This window comes from Rattus norvegicus, chromosome 1 (assembly GCF_036323735.1).
Source record: "Rattus norvegicus strain BN/NHsdMcwi chromosome 1, GRCr8, whole genome shotgun sequence".
NCBI classification, from domain to species: Eukaryota; Metazoa; Chordata; class Mammalia; order Rodentia; family Muridae; genus Rattus; species Rattus norvegicus.
In genome coordinates this window covers 81,552,022-81,564,856 of record NC_086019.1, presented here as the reverse complement: position 1 = coordinate 81,564,856, position 12,835 = coordinate 81,552,022, and the positions used below count along the sequence as shown (strand labels likewise).

The window sequence follows — 12,835 nt, the reverse complement described above, 5'->3', positions numbered from 1 at the left end:
ATGGGCCTTGAATTCTTGTTCTTCCAGGACTTTTATCTTGAACGGGTGTTGAATTTTGTCCAATGCTTTCTTGGAATCTAATGAAATGTTCATGTGGTTTTTATCTTTGAATTTGTTTATATAGTGGATTACGTTGATGGTTTTCCTTATATTAAACCAACCCTGTATACCTGGGAAGAAGTCTACTTGATCATGAAGGATGAACGTTTTGATATGTTCTTGCGTTCGGTTTGCAAGAATTTTGTTGAGTATTTCTCCATTGATATTCATAAGTGAAATTGGTCTGAAGTTCTCTTTGTTGGGTTTTTTGTGTGGTTTATGTATAAGAGTAATTGTGGCTTCATAGAAGGAATTCACTAGCACTTTTTGTGTTTTAATTTTGTGGAATAGTTTGGATATATTGGTATGAGGTCTTCTATGAAGGTCTGATAGAATTCTGCACTGAACCCATCCGGATCTCTTTTTGGTTGGGAATCTTTTTATGACTGCTTCTACTCCTTTAGGAGTTATGGGTTTTTTTTTTTTATTAACTTGAGTATTTCTTATATACATTTTGAGTGTTATTCCCTTTCCCGGTATCCGGGCAAACATCCCCCTCCCCCCTCCCCTTCCTTATGGGTGTTCCCCTCCCAACCCTCCCCCCATTGCCGCCCTCCCCCCAACAGTCTAGTTCACTGGGGGTTCAGTCTTAGCAGGACCCAGGGCTTCTCCTTCCACTGGTGCTCCTACTAGGATATTCATTGCTACCTATGAGGTCAGAGTCCAGGGTCAGTCCATGTATAGTCTTTAGGTAGTGGCTTAGTCCCTGGAAGCTCTGGTTGCTTAGCATTGTTGTACATATGGGGTCTCGAGCCCCTTCAAGATCTTCCAGTTCTTTCTCTGATTCCTTCAACGGGGGTCCTATTCTCAGTTCAGTGGTATGCTGCTGGCATTCGCCTCTGTATTTGCTGTATTCTGGCTGTGTCTCTCAGGAGCGATCTACATTCGGCTCCTGTCGGTCTGCACTTCTTTGCTTCATCCATCTTGTCTAATTGGGTGGCTGTATATGTATGGGCCACATGTGGGGCAGGCTCTGAATGGGTGTTCCTTCAGTCTCTGTTTTAATCTTTGCCTCTCTCTTCCCTGCCAAGGGTATTCTTGTTCGTTATGGGGTTTTTTAAATGGTTTATCTGTTCCTGATTTAACTTTGGTACCTGCAATCTATCTTGGAAATTTTCCATTTCCTCCAGATTTTCAAGTGTTGTTGAGTATAGTCTTTTGTATTAAGATCTGATGATTTTTTGAATTTCTTCTGATTCTGTTTTTGTGTCTCCCTTTTCATTTCTGATTTTGTTAATTTGGACACACTCTCTGTGTCCTCTGGTTAGTCTGGCTAAGGGTTTATCTATCTTGTAGATTTTCTGAAAAAAAAAAAACAGCTTTTGGTTCTGTTGATTCTTTGTATAGTTCTTTTTGTTTCTACTTGGTAGATTTCAGCTCTGAGTTTGATTATTTCCTAGCTTCTTCACCTCCTTGGTGAATTTGCTTCTTTTTCTTCTTTTATGTGTGCTGTCAAGATGCTGATATGTGCTCTGTCCTGTTTCTTTCTGCAGGCACTCAGAGCTATGAGTTTTCCTCTTAGCATAGCTTTCATTGTGTCCCATAAGTTTGGGTATGTTGCATCTTCATTTCCATTAAATTCTAAGACGTTTTTAATTTCATTTTTTATTTCTTCCCTGACCAGGTTATCATGAATAGAGCATTGTTCAACTTACATGTTTATGTGGGCATTCTTTCCTTATTGTTATTGAAGACCAGCTTTAGCCCATGGTGTTCTGATAGGATGCATGGGATTATTTCTATCTTTCTGTTTCTCTTGAGGCCTGTTTTATGGTTAGTTTTGGAGAAAGTACCATGAGGTGTTGAGAAGAAGGTATATCCTTCTGTTTTATGATAGAATGTTCTATAAACATCTGTTAAGTCCATTTGGTTCATAACTTCTATTAGTCTGTGTATGTCTCTGTTTAATTTCTGTTTCCATGATCTGTTCTTTCATGAGATTGGGGTGTTGAAATCTCCTACTATTATTGTGTGAGGTGCAATGTGTGCTTTGAGCCTTAGTAAGGTTTCTTTTATGTATGTCGGTGGTTTTGTATTTGGAGCATAGATATCTAGGATTGAGAGTTCATCTTGGTGGATTTTTCCTTTGATGAATATGAACTGTCCTTCCTTATCCTTTTTGATGACTTTTGGTTGAAAATCTATTTTATTCGATATTAGAATGGTTACTCTAGCTTGCTTCTTCAGGTCATTTGCTTGGAGAGTTGTTTTCCAGCCTTTTTCTCTTATGTGGTATCTGTCATTGTCTCTGAGGTATGTTTCTTATAGGCCATAAAATGTTGGGTGCTCATTATGAATCCAGTTTCTTAATCTGTTTCTTTTATTTGGGAATTGAGTCCATTGATTTTGAGAGATATTAAGGAATAGTGTTTGTTGTTTCCTGTTATCTTCATATTTTGAGGTGAGATTATGTTTGTGTGCTTGTCTTCTCTTTGTTTTGTTGCAAAATGATTAGTTTCTTGCTTTTTCTAGGGTGTAGCTTGCCTCCTTGTGTCGGGCTTTACCATTTATTATCCTTTGTAGGGCTGAATTTGTAGAAAGATATTGTGTAAATTTGGTTTTGTCATGGAATATCTTGATTTCTCCATCTATGTTAATTGAGAGTTTTGCTGGATACAGTAACCTTGACTGGCATTTGTGGTCTTTTAGGTTTTGTATGACATCTGCCCAGGATCTTCTTACTTTCATAGTCTCTGGTGAGAAATCTTGTGTAATTCTGATAGGTCTGCCTTTATATGTTACTTGACCTTTTTCCCTTGCTGCTTTTAATATTCTTTCTTTGTTTTGTGCATTTGGTGTTGTTACTATTATGTTACGGGGAGAGTTTCTTTTCTGGTCCAATCTATTTGGAGTTCTGTAGGCTTCTTGGCATCTCTTTCTTTAGGTTAATGAAGTTTGCTTCTATGACTTTGTTGAAGATATTTACTGTTCCTTTGAGTAGGGAGTCTTTACTCTCTACTATACCTATTATCCTTATGTTTGATCTTCTTATTGTGTTCCTGTATGTTTTGTGCCAGTAGCTTTTTCAGTCATACATTATCTTTGACAGTTTTGTCTATGATGTCTATGGAATCTTCTGCTCCTGAGATTCTCTCTTCTATCTCTTGTATTCTGTTGTTGATGCTTGTATCTACAACTCATTGTCTCTTCCTTTGGTTTTCTATATCCAGGGTTGACTCCCTTTGTGTTTTCTTTATTGTTACCATTTCCATTTTCAATTCCTTTACCTGTTTGATTGTGTTTTCCTTTAATTCTTTCAGGGATTTTTGTATTTCCTCTCTGTAGGCTTCTGCTTGTTTATTTGTGTTTTCCTGCATATCTGTATGGGATTTTTTTTATGTCCTTCTTAAAGTCCTTCATCCTTATGACCAAATGTGATTTTCTGGTGTGTTTGGATATTCAGTGTTTGCTTTGGTGGGAGAATTGGGCTCTGATGATGCCATGTAGTCTTGGTTTCTGTTGCTTGGTTTCCTGCAGTTGCCTCTTGCCCTCAGGTTGTGTCTGGTCTTACCTATTTCTGTCAATGGCTTTCCTGTCCTAAAGGCCTGTGTGTTAAGAGTGCTATAGACCTGTTTTCCTGTTTTCTTTCAGCCAGTTATGGGAATAGAGTCTTCTGCTTTCTGGTGTGTAGTTGTTCCTGTCCTCTGGCTTTCAGCTGTTCTTGTGGGCTTGTGTCCTGAGTTCACCAGGCAGTAGAAAAGTTGGAGTAGAAAAGTTGGTCTTACATCTGGTCTTAGGCCTAATGTCTCTCCTCGGTGCTCGGTTTCAGCTGTCCATGAGGGCAGCAACCAGAAGGGCCTGGCCCTCTTTCTGGGTCCCTGTGCACAGTGCACCCGGATGGCGCTAGGTTTTTTCCACTAGAGTTAGAAATGTTGGCAGAGAGTAGTCTCCTCTGGTTTCTCAGGCGTGTCTTCCCCTCTGAAGGTCTAGCTCTCCCTCCCATGGGATTTGGGTACAGGGAGCTGTTTGACCTGGTTCATTCAGATCTGGGCGCAGTCTGGACCTCAGGGCTCCTGCAGCTTAACTACCCCTATCTTCCTTATCCCAGAGGCCCTATACAGTTTCCTCTTGGGCCAGGGATGTGGGCAAGTGTGGGCAGAAGTGGCGGTCTCTCCTGCCCTACAGTCTCAGGATTGCCCACATGTCTGGGCAATGAGCTTTCTCTCCCATGGGGTTTGGGAGCAGGGGGCTGTGGGCAGGGTCTTTTTTTTTTTTACTTACATTTCCAATTTTCCTTCTGTAGTCCCCTTATCATTTAGCCCCTCCCCCTGCCTCTATGAGAGTATTTCCCCACCTCCTACCCACCTCCTCCCATCTCCCTGTTCTGGCTTTAACACTGGGGCATTGAGCCTTCACAGGGCTAAGGGTCTCTCCTTTCATTGATTCCCTGTATGGTATCCTCTGCTATGTATGTGACTGGAGCCATGGGTCCCACTATATGTTTTTGGTTGGTGGTTTAGTCTCTGGAAACACTGGGGGATCTGGTTGGTTGATACTGTTCTTTCTATGGGGTTGAAAACCCCTTCAGCTCCTTTAGGCCTTTCTCTAATTCTTCCATTAGGGACTCCATTCTCAGGTCAATGGTTGGCTGTGAGCACCTACCTTTGTATTTGTCAGACTCTGGCACAGCCTCTCAGGAGACAGCTATATCAGACTCCTGTCAGCATGCACTTCTTTGCATCCATGATATTTGTCTGGGTTTGGTGACAGTATAAGAGATGAATCCCTGTGTGGGGCCATCTCTGGATGACCTTTCCTTCAGTCTCTGCTCCAAACTTTGTCTCCGTATTTCCTCCTGTGAATATTTTGTTCTCTTGGCTAAAAAGGAATGAAGCATCCACCCTTTGGTCTTCCAAATTCTTGAGCTTCATGTGTCTTCTGTATTTCACACTTTGGGCTAAAATTCACTTATCAATGAGTACGTATAATGTATGTTCTTTTGTGATTGGGTTACCTCACTCAGGATGATATTTTCTAGTTCTATTCATTTACCTATAGATTTCATAAAATTACTGTTTTTAATAGCTGATTTAATCTCCATTGTGTAGATGTACCACATTTTCTGTATCCATTCCTCTGTTGAAGGGCATTTGGGTTCTTTCCAGATTCTGGCTATTATAAATAAGGCTACTATGAACACAGTGGAGCATGTGTCCTTGTTATATTTTGGAGCATCTTTTGGATATATACCCAGGAATGGTATAGCTGGGTCCTCAGGTAGTACTATGTCCAATTTTTTGAGGAACCTCCAGAATGATTTCCAGATTGATTGTACCAATTTGCAATCCCACCAAAAATGGAAGATAGTTCCTCTTTCTGTACATCCTCACCAGCATCTGCTATAACCTGAATTTTTCATTTTAGACATTCTGACTGGTGTGAGGTGGAATCTCAGGCTTGTTTTGACTTGCATTTCCCTTATGAGTAAGGATATCAAACATTTTTCTAGGTGCTTCTCAGCCATTCGATATTCTTCAGTTGAGAATTCTTTGTTTAGCTCTGTCCCCAATTATTTTTAATAGAGTTATTTGATTCTTTGGAGTCTAACATCTTGAAGTCATTGTATATATTGGATATTAGTCCTCCATCAGATGTAGGATTAGTAAAGATCTTTCCTCAATCTGTTGGTTGCTGTTTTGTCCTATTGACAGTGTCCTTTGCCTTACAGAAGGTTTGCAGTTTTATGAGGTCCCATTTGCCAATTCTTTTTTTTTTTTTTGAGCTGGGGACTGAACCCAGGGCCTTGTGCTTTCTAGGCAAGGGCTCTACCACTGAGCTAAATCCCCAACCCCCCCCCCCCATTTGCCAATTCTTGATCTTATAACATAAGTCACTGGTTTTCTGTTTAGGAAATTTTCCCCTGTGCTTATGTTTTTCAGGCTCTTCCCCCCCTTTTTCTTCTATTAGTTTTAGTGTACCAGGTTTTATGTGGAGGTTCTTGTTCCACTTGGATTTGAGCTTTGTATAAGGTGGTAAGAATGAATCAGTTTGCATTCTTCTACATGCTGACTTCCAGTTGAACCAGCACCATTGGTTGAAAATGCTGTCTTATTTCCACTGGATGGTTTTGAATCCTTTGTTAAAGATGGAGTGACTGTAGGTGTGTGGGTTTATTTCTGGGTCTTCAATTCTATTCAATTTATCTACCTGTCTGTCTCTGTACAAATAGCCTTCCATTGTTATCAAAATTGTTCTGTAATACAGCTTGAGGTCAGGGATCAAGATTCCTCCAGAAGACCTTTTATTGTTGATGATAGTTTTCACTATTGTGGGTTTTTTGTTATTCCAAATGAATTTGCAAATTGCTCTTTCCAACTGTATGAAGAATTGAGTGGGAATTTTGATGTGGACTGCATTGAATCTGTAGATTGCTTTTGGATAAAATGGCAATTTTTACAATATTAATCCTGCAATCCATGAGCATGGGAGATCTTTCCATCTTCTGAGATCTTCTTTGATACTGTTCTTCAGAGACTTGAAATTCTTGTAATAAAAATCTATCACTTGCTTGGTTAGAGTCACACCAAGGTATTTTATATTGTTAGTGACTATTGTGAAGGGTATCATTTCCCTAATTTCCTTCTCAGCCTGTTTGTCCTTTGAGTAGAGGAATGATACTGGTTATTTTGAGTTAATTTTATATCCAGCCACTTTGCTGAAGTAGGTCCCTGGTGTAAATTTTGGGGTCACATAAGTATACTATCATATCATCTGCAAATAGTGATGTTCTGACTTCTCTCTCTCAGATTTGTATCCCTTTGACCCCCTTTTGTTGTCTGCTCTGACTAGGATTTCAAGTACTATATTGAATAGGTAGGGAGAGAGTGGGCAGCTCTAGTCTAGTCTCTGATTTCAGTGGGATTTCTTCAAGTTTCTCTCCATTTAGTTTAATGTTGGCTACTGGTTTCCTTTATATTGCTTTTACTATGATTATGTATGGGCCTTGAATTACTGATCTTTCCAAGACTTTTAACCTGTAGGGGTGTTGAATTTTGTCAAATGCTTTCTCAGCATCTAATGAAATGATCATGTTTTTTTTTCCCTTGGAGTTTGTTTACACAATAGATTACATTGAAGGATTTTCTTATATCGAACCATCTGTGTATCCCAGTGATGAAGCCTACTTGATCATGATGGATGATACTTTTCATGTGTTCTTATACTCAGTTTGCATTAATTTTATTGAGTATTTTTGTATTGATGTTTTTAAGGGAGATTGGTCTGTAGTTCTCTTTCTTTGTGGCATCTTCATGTGGTTTTGATATCAGTGTAACTATGGCTTCACATAAATCCATCTGGTCCTGAACTTCTTTTGTTTGGGAGACAGTTAATGACTGCTTCTATTTCTTCAGGTGTTTTGGGACTGTTTAAATGGTTTATCTGATCCTGATTTAACTTTGTTAGTTCGTATCTGTCTAGAAAATTGTCCATTTCATACAGATTTTCCAGTTTTGTTTAGTACAGGCTTTTGTAGTATAATATGATGATTTTTTTAATTTCCTTGGATTCTGTTGTTATGTCTCCCTTTTCATTTCTGATTTTGTTAATTTGGATACTGTCTATGTGCCCTCTGGTTAGTCTGGCTAAGGGTTTATCCATCTTGTTGATTTTCTGAAAGAACCAACTCCTGGTTTTATTGATTCTTTGTATAGTTCTTTTGGTTTCTACTTGTTTGATTTCAGTCCTGAATTTGATTATATCCTACTGTCTTCTCCTTTTGGATGTATTTGCTTGTTTTTGTTCTAGAGCTTTCAGATGTGCTGTCAGGCTGTTAGTGTATGTATGAGTTTTCCTATTAGCACTGCTTTCCTTGTGTCCCATAAGTTTGGCTTCATTTTCATTAGAGTTTTCAGTTCTTAAAGCCCAGGAACTCTGAGAAATTTGCAGTTTCCAGTGTTTCATTGGTCTCACTACCAATTCCATTCCTATTTTGTTCTTCTTTTGAATTCTTTGAGAAAATTCCAAAGGGATTTTCCATTTTTTTCCCAAACTGTCCAGCATTTAATTGAATTCACAACCAACTGATTATATTTGGGCAGAATTCCAATTGCATATACTGTTTCTTATAGGAAAAGGTAGTGGGAAGGGATTTGATTCTGCCTGTGTTAGTTCCACCTCAGAGCTTTTGCACATGTTAAGCAAGCTTTCTGCCTCTGAATTGTCCCAACACCCAGAAAACAGTTTTATCTAGTATAGGTTTTTGGGTAAAGTATCATGGGAAAGCTTTTCATTGACTTTTGTAATTTTTCTATGAGCTTGAAATTATCATACACCATAACATTCAAAAAATTCAGCAAATAACCAATATAATAAAACTGTTCACTTTTTGGTTATAGAAACACAGAAATACTGTTACTACTTTAAAGGAAAGAAAAGGAAAAACTATCTACTCATTTTTGGCAAGAGCATATTAATTTATCCCCAGACTAAAGTCCTCAGATTTATCAAACATCATAATTTCCCAAAATGAAATACACACCTCTCTATGCTGTCAAGATGAGCCTGATCTAGCTTTTGTCTTTTCTATGATGTACTTTGGGTAGATCTTCCCCTCTAAGTCATTAAACTTGTTCATTATAGTAGTTGGATTCAAAACCCTCTGGAAATCAGAAAACTTTAACAACCATATGTTAAGACCATATGTGAGAATCCAGGATCAGAAGTCATGAGCTATATATTCCAGTCTTGATATTCCCTTAGTGTGGTCCTGTCCCCATTCACTACAGGATTTATAATGCTTGCAGATCTAAATCAGTGTTTGGATTTCATCTGTGATTCAATCATTGGGAAAAGCTTTCCCCTGTTTTGTTTGCTTGATTATTTTTGCTGGTGTAGTTAAACAACTGTCAGGCAAGATGCAACCATCTCTGAATATGTCTTAGTAAAACTTTTATTATATGTGACTTTAATTATATGTGTCTTCCCTTTTCAGTTTGTAGCTTCTTGTTGAAAGATATTCTCAAGTTACAAGACCAAAGATACTGTGAGTATCTTTGTGATGATACTCACCAGAATGACTTCACAGCTCAGAGAGTCCTGAAAGCCTGAATCACCAGCAACTGACCTTAAATTGGACAACACAGAGATTATTCCAAATCAAGGTTCTGCCATGCAGTTGGGGGAAGACCTCTCTCCCTCGGCTTTCACCTTATAGGTCGTTCAGATGGAATTTGGATCCTCAGATGGGGGTGAGGGGCTGTTAAACTTTGATCCATCTCACTAGCTGCAGGCTTTTGAGATGCATTCTAAGTAGAAGCAAGTCAATAGGATGTGGTAATCATGGTAGAAGCTGTGCAATACAATATTATCCATAGGAAGATACCAAAAGGCAAACTGCCATCCAATAATTAATTCTACAGTAAGGTACAAGGGAAGGAAGCGGACTTGTGGAATCAGATATAGCATGTTGAAGAAAAGAAAGTCTTACATATGGAGGTACTAGGCTTCTTTCTTCATGTCAATCAATTCACTGTCAGTTCACTTTCACTGTTAACCTGGCTCTAAATAGGCATGAAGGAGTTGTCCCTTTAAAATGGCTTAAATAACTGTAGAGGAAGCCCTTATGTGTGCCAGGTTACTCTGCTGCAACCTTAAAACTGCTAAGTATGTACCTATGCAGCATGCAGTCCAGCTGCCACCAGAAGCTTGCCTATTTTAGATTAGTGCCATGTGTTTTACTGTTTCACACATTGCTTCACAGAAAACCAAAAAAATATACCTCTTGAAATCTCTTTGCAGTATTTTGGCTCTCTTTGCAGGGTATGAATGTTTTGCATGCATGGTTGAATGTTTTTTTTTAATTAGTTGGTTCTTTGGATTCAGTCACTAAACCACTATTGACTAGTCTCCAATGTACATGTCATCTCTATCAGTGTCTGGGACCTTGCTTAACCTCGAACCTTTATGTTTCTTACTGGAATACACTGAGCACCCCAAGGACTCAGGGGGAAATATTCCTTCCAATAATGTCTAATTTTGTGAATGTGTTCCTGTAATTCATTCTTTTTTAACCCCAAGGTAATATGAAGGCTAAGTAATGTGAAAGTAGTGCTCAATACTTCAGGTAAATGTGGTCAGGGACACAAACTAGTTATGCAAACAACCGATGGTCTATTCATAAAGAGGCCAGTGAATAATAAATTTATCATTTGGGCACCCAGAGTCTGATCACAATCACAGGATCAACTTAACCATTCACCACAGGACACACATTTATGTGTCCATGGTGTACTACAGTTGAGTATTTTTTCCTATCAAGACACTGGAAAGAGAGTGAAGAAGTAGATGGGTAGACCATGTTGGTTCTGTATCTAGTTCTTTAAATAAGACTCTAAATAGATAGTCATGTATAATATGAGCTGTATACTGCTAGTAGAGTCTGCTTTCTTCTATGTGGAGTCTACTTGCTTCTGGAGGCTGTTTCTTTCTATGCAGAGGCACCTAAGTGCCACATGTAATGCCCCATTCTCTATCCCATATGAAAGTATGATTCATCATTAAGTCAGTACTTCTCCTTGGTAGCTCTGATTTTAAGGCTATAATAGTGTTTTATGTTTCTTTTCTCCCACAACTTAAGTTTATTAAAAGACCTTAGGCTTTACATCCTACATACAGAATTATATGTTTTATGTAATTCTTTATTTTTTATGTCCTCACAGACTTTCCCATGGGCCAAATCTGGTGGAGATGATTTCTCAGTTAAGGTTCCTTCTTTGTAGATGATGACAGCCTATGTCAAACTGACAAAACTTAACCAGCACATAGTCTTAACCTTGACAGGGTTCACTTGAATAACTTTTACAAAAGCATAGGTTCTCACTGAACTTTAGCTTCCTCATGTCCACAATTCTATAAAAAACATCTTCTGCCTTCCCTAATGAGCCAGATCACTGTAAGAAACCATCTGTCATGCTGCTTACAAATGGGACAACTGTTTCTAGCACCTAACTGCATAGTTTTTCCAGGCTATATGAGATGTATAGAAAAAAATGAGCATTTTTAAATAGAGTAAAGTAAGGGAGTGAATTTCGAGCCCCTAGCTTGATGGAATAAGACATCTGTTGCTGAGCAGCCAATAGGGGATACAGAAAAGAAAGTCAAAAAGGGGAGAGGATGCCACATGGAAAGAGAGACACACCAAAATGTTCACTCTTAGAACTTCAATCAATTTCCCAAAGGTTGTGAGGGGGCTGCTGACCCTCTTTGATGTGTGGCCAGTTCTGAATTAGTCTCAACTTGTCCTTGATGAGCCTTTGTGAACTACCCACCAAGGTTGGAACAAAGTACTTCATTATGGTACATGAGAAATATCGTGACTGAAAGGAACAATGCCAAGGCTAGGAGGACTAAATTTAGACCTTCTGGTTGTGTTTGACTTGACAGTCTTGTGTGTAGGCTGCTAATATGACACCCTCCCTACCAGCCTTGGGCCCCATGAGAGCATAGGTAACAGGTGTTGAAGGAGCTGAAATGCTGTGTCTTATGGTGATAACAAATGCTTCTGGGCCCATATCTCTGTCACTTGGAACAGAATGTTCAGCAATACTTAGTTTTAACAAAGCTAATTTTCAGATTAAAATAAAAATGTGTTGTTTGTTTCTCATTAATTTAATGTCCTTCCATGTTGAAACTATTAGGAAGGTTCAAGAGAGTGTGTTAGAACCTTGGAGGTGTTTATCTGAGAGTTTTCAAAAATTTTTTTAATTTGGTTATACTGTTTTTTTAATTGGATATATTTTTATTTACAATTCAAATGTTATTCCCTTTCCCTGTTTTCTATCCATAAGCCCCCTATCTACTTCTCCCCGATAAGGGTGCCCCCCAAGTATCCCCCCTTACCATTCCCCTCCCCCACATTTCCCTGCACTTGGGGTACAACCTTGGCAGGACCAAGGGCTTCCCCTTCCACTGGTGCCCAACAAGGCTATCCTCTGAACCTAGGAAGGGCATCCTGACAGGAATCAGATATAGATTTCTTCTGAGAGTTTTCAATTCTACCCTGTGTAACCACTTTAGGATCCAAGGATTTGGTTTCCCTGCTTCAGATCGTGCTGTGGAGTGGCATGCTCTTCATAGTGGAGCCAGGCCATATGTCATATTTAGAAGACACAACTGTTGGCTGGTGTTTCAGACAAAGTTTCCAAGTCTCTCTCATCATATTGAGTGAACATTAAGTTGTGTATATAAATAACTTTTTCAAACCTCAGAATGAAACAGCAAATATAAATGTCTGACAAATTAGCAGTTATGACAGCTGTTTACAACTAAGTACATACTGTATGCTCATGGATTGTTTTCTTCAAAAGCACATGTATATAGTATAAGTGTATTTTAATGTTTGTGTATGTACAGGTGTCCTGTCTAGCTTTATGTCAACTTGACAAAAGCTAGAGTTATTTCTCTTATGGACAAAATGACTCCCTAAGATTGGGCTATAAACAAGCCTGAAGGGAATTTTTTTAAACTGGATATTTTTTAATTTACATTTCTTATGTTATTTCCTTCCTTGGTTTCCCATCCATACAGCCTCTATTCCTCCTCCACCTTCTTGTATGAGGGTGTTCCCCCACCCAACCACCCAACTCTTCCCACCTCCCCATCATGGCATTCCCCGACATTGGGAATCCAACCCTGGGAGGACCAAGGGCTTCTCCTCCCACTGGTGCCCAACAGGACAACCCTCTGCTACATATACAGCTGGAGCTGTGTCTCTGTCCATTTGTACTCTTTGTGTAGT

The 12,835-nt window shown here is 39.0% G+C and overlaps 1 protein-coding gene across 2 annotated transcripts in view; it reads left to right on the top strand.

Annotated features, from left to right (window-relative positions):
- Vom1r47 (vomeronasal 1 receptor 47) overlaps positions 1 to 12,835 on the top strand; it is a 129,920-nt gene that overhangs the window by 34,756 nt on the left and 82,329 nt on the right. Inside the window, exons 1-2 of one of the 2 annotated variants that reach the window (XM_063270367.1) lie at positions 2,410 to 5,017; positions 9,032 to 9,287. The gene's annotated coding sequence lies outside the window, so the exon portion shown is untranslated. Of the gene's footprint in view, positions 1 to 2,409; positions 5,018 to 9,031; positions 9,288 to 12,835 lie in introns of those variants that run through there. The other variant, XM_063270359.1, reaches the window with a different exon arrangement.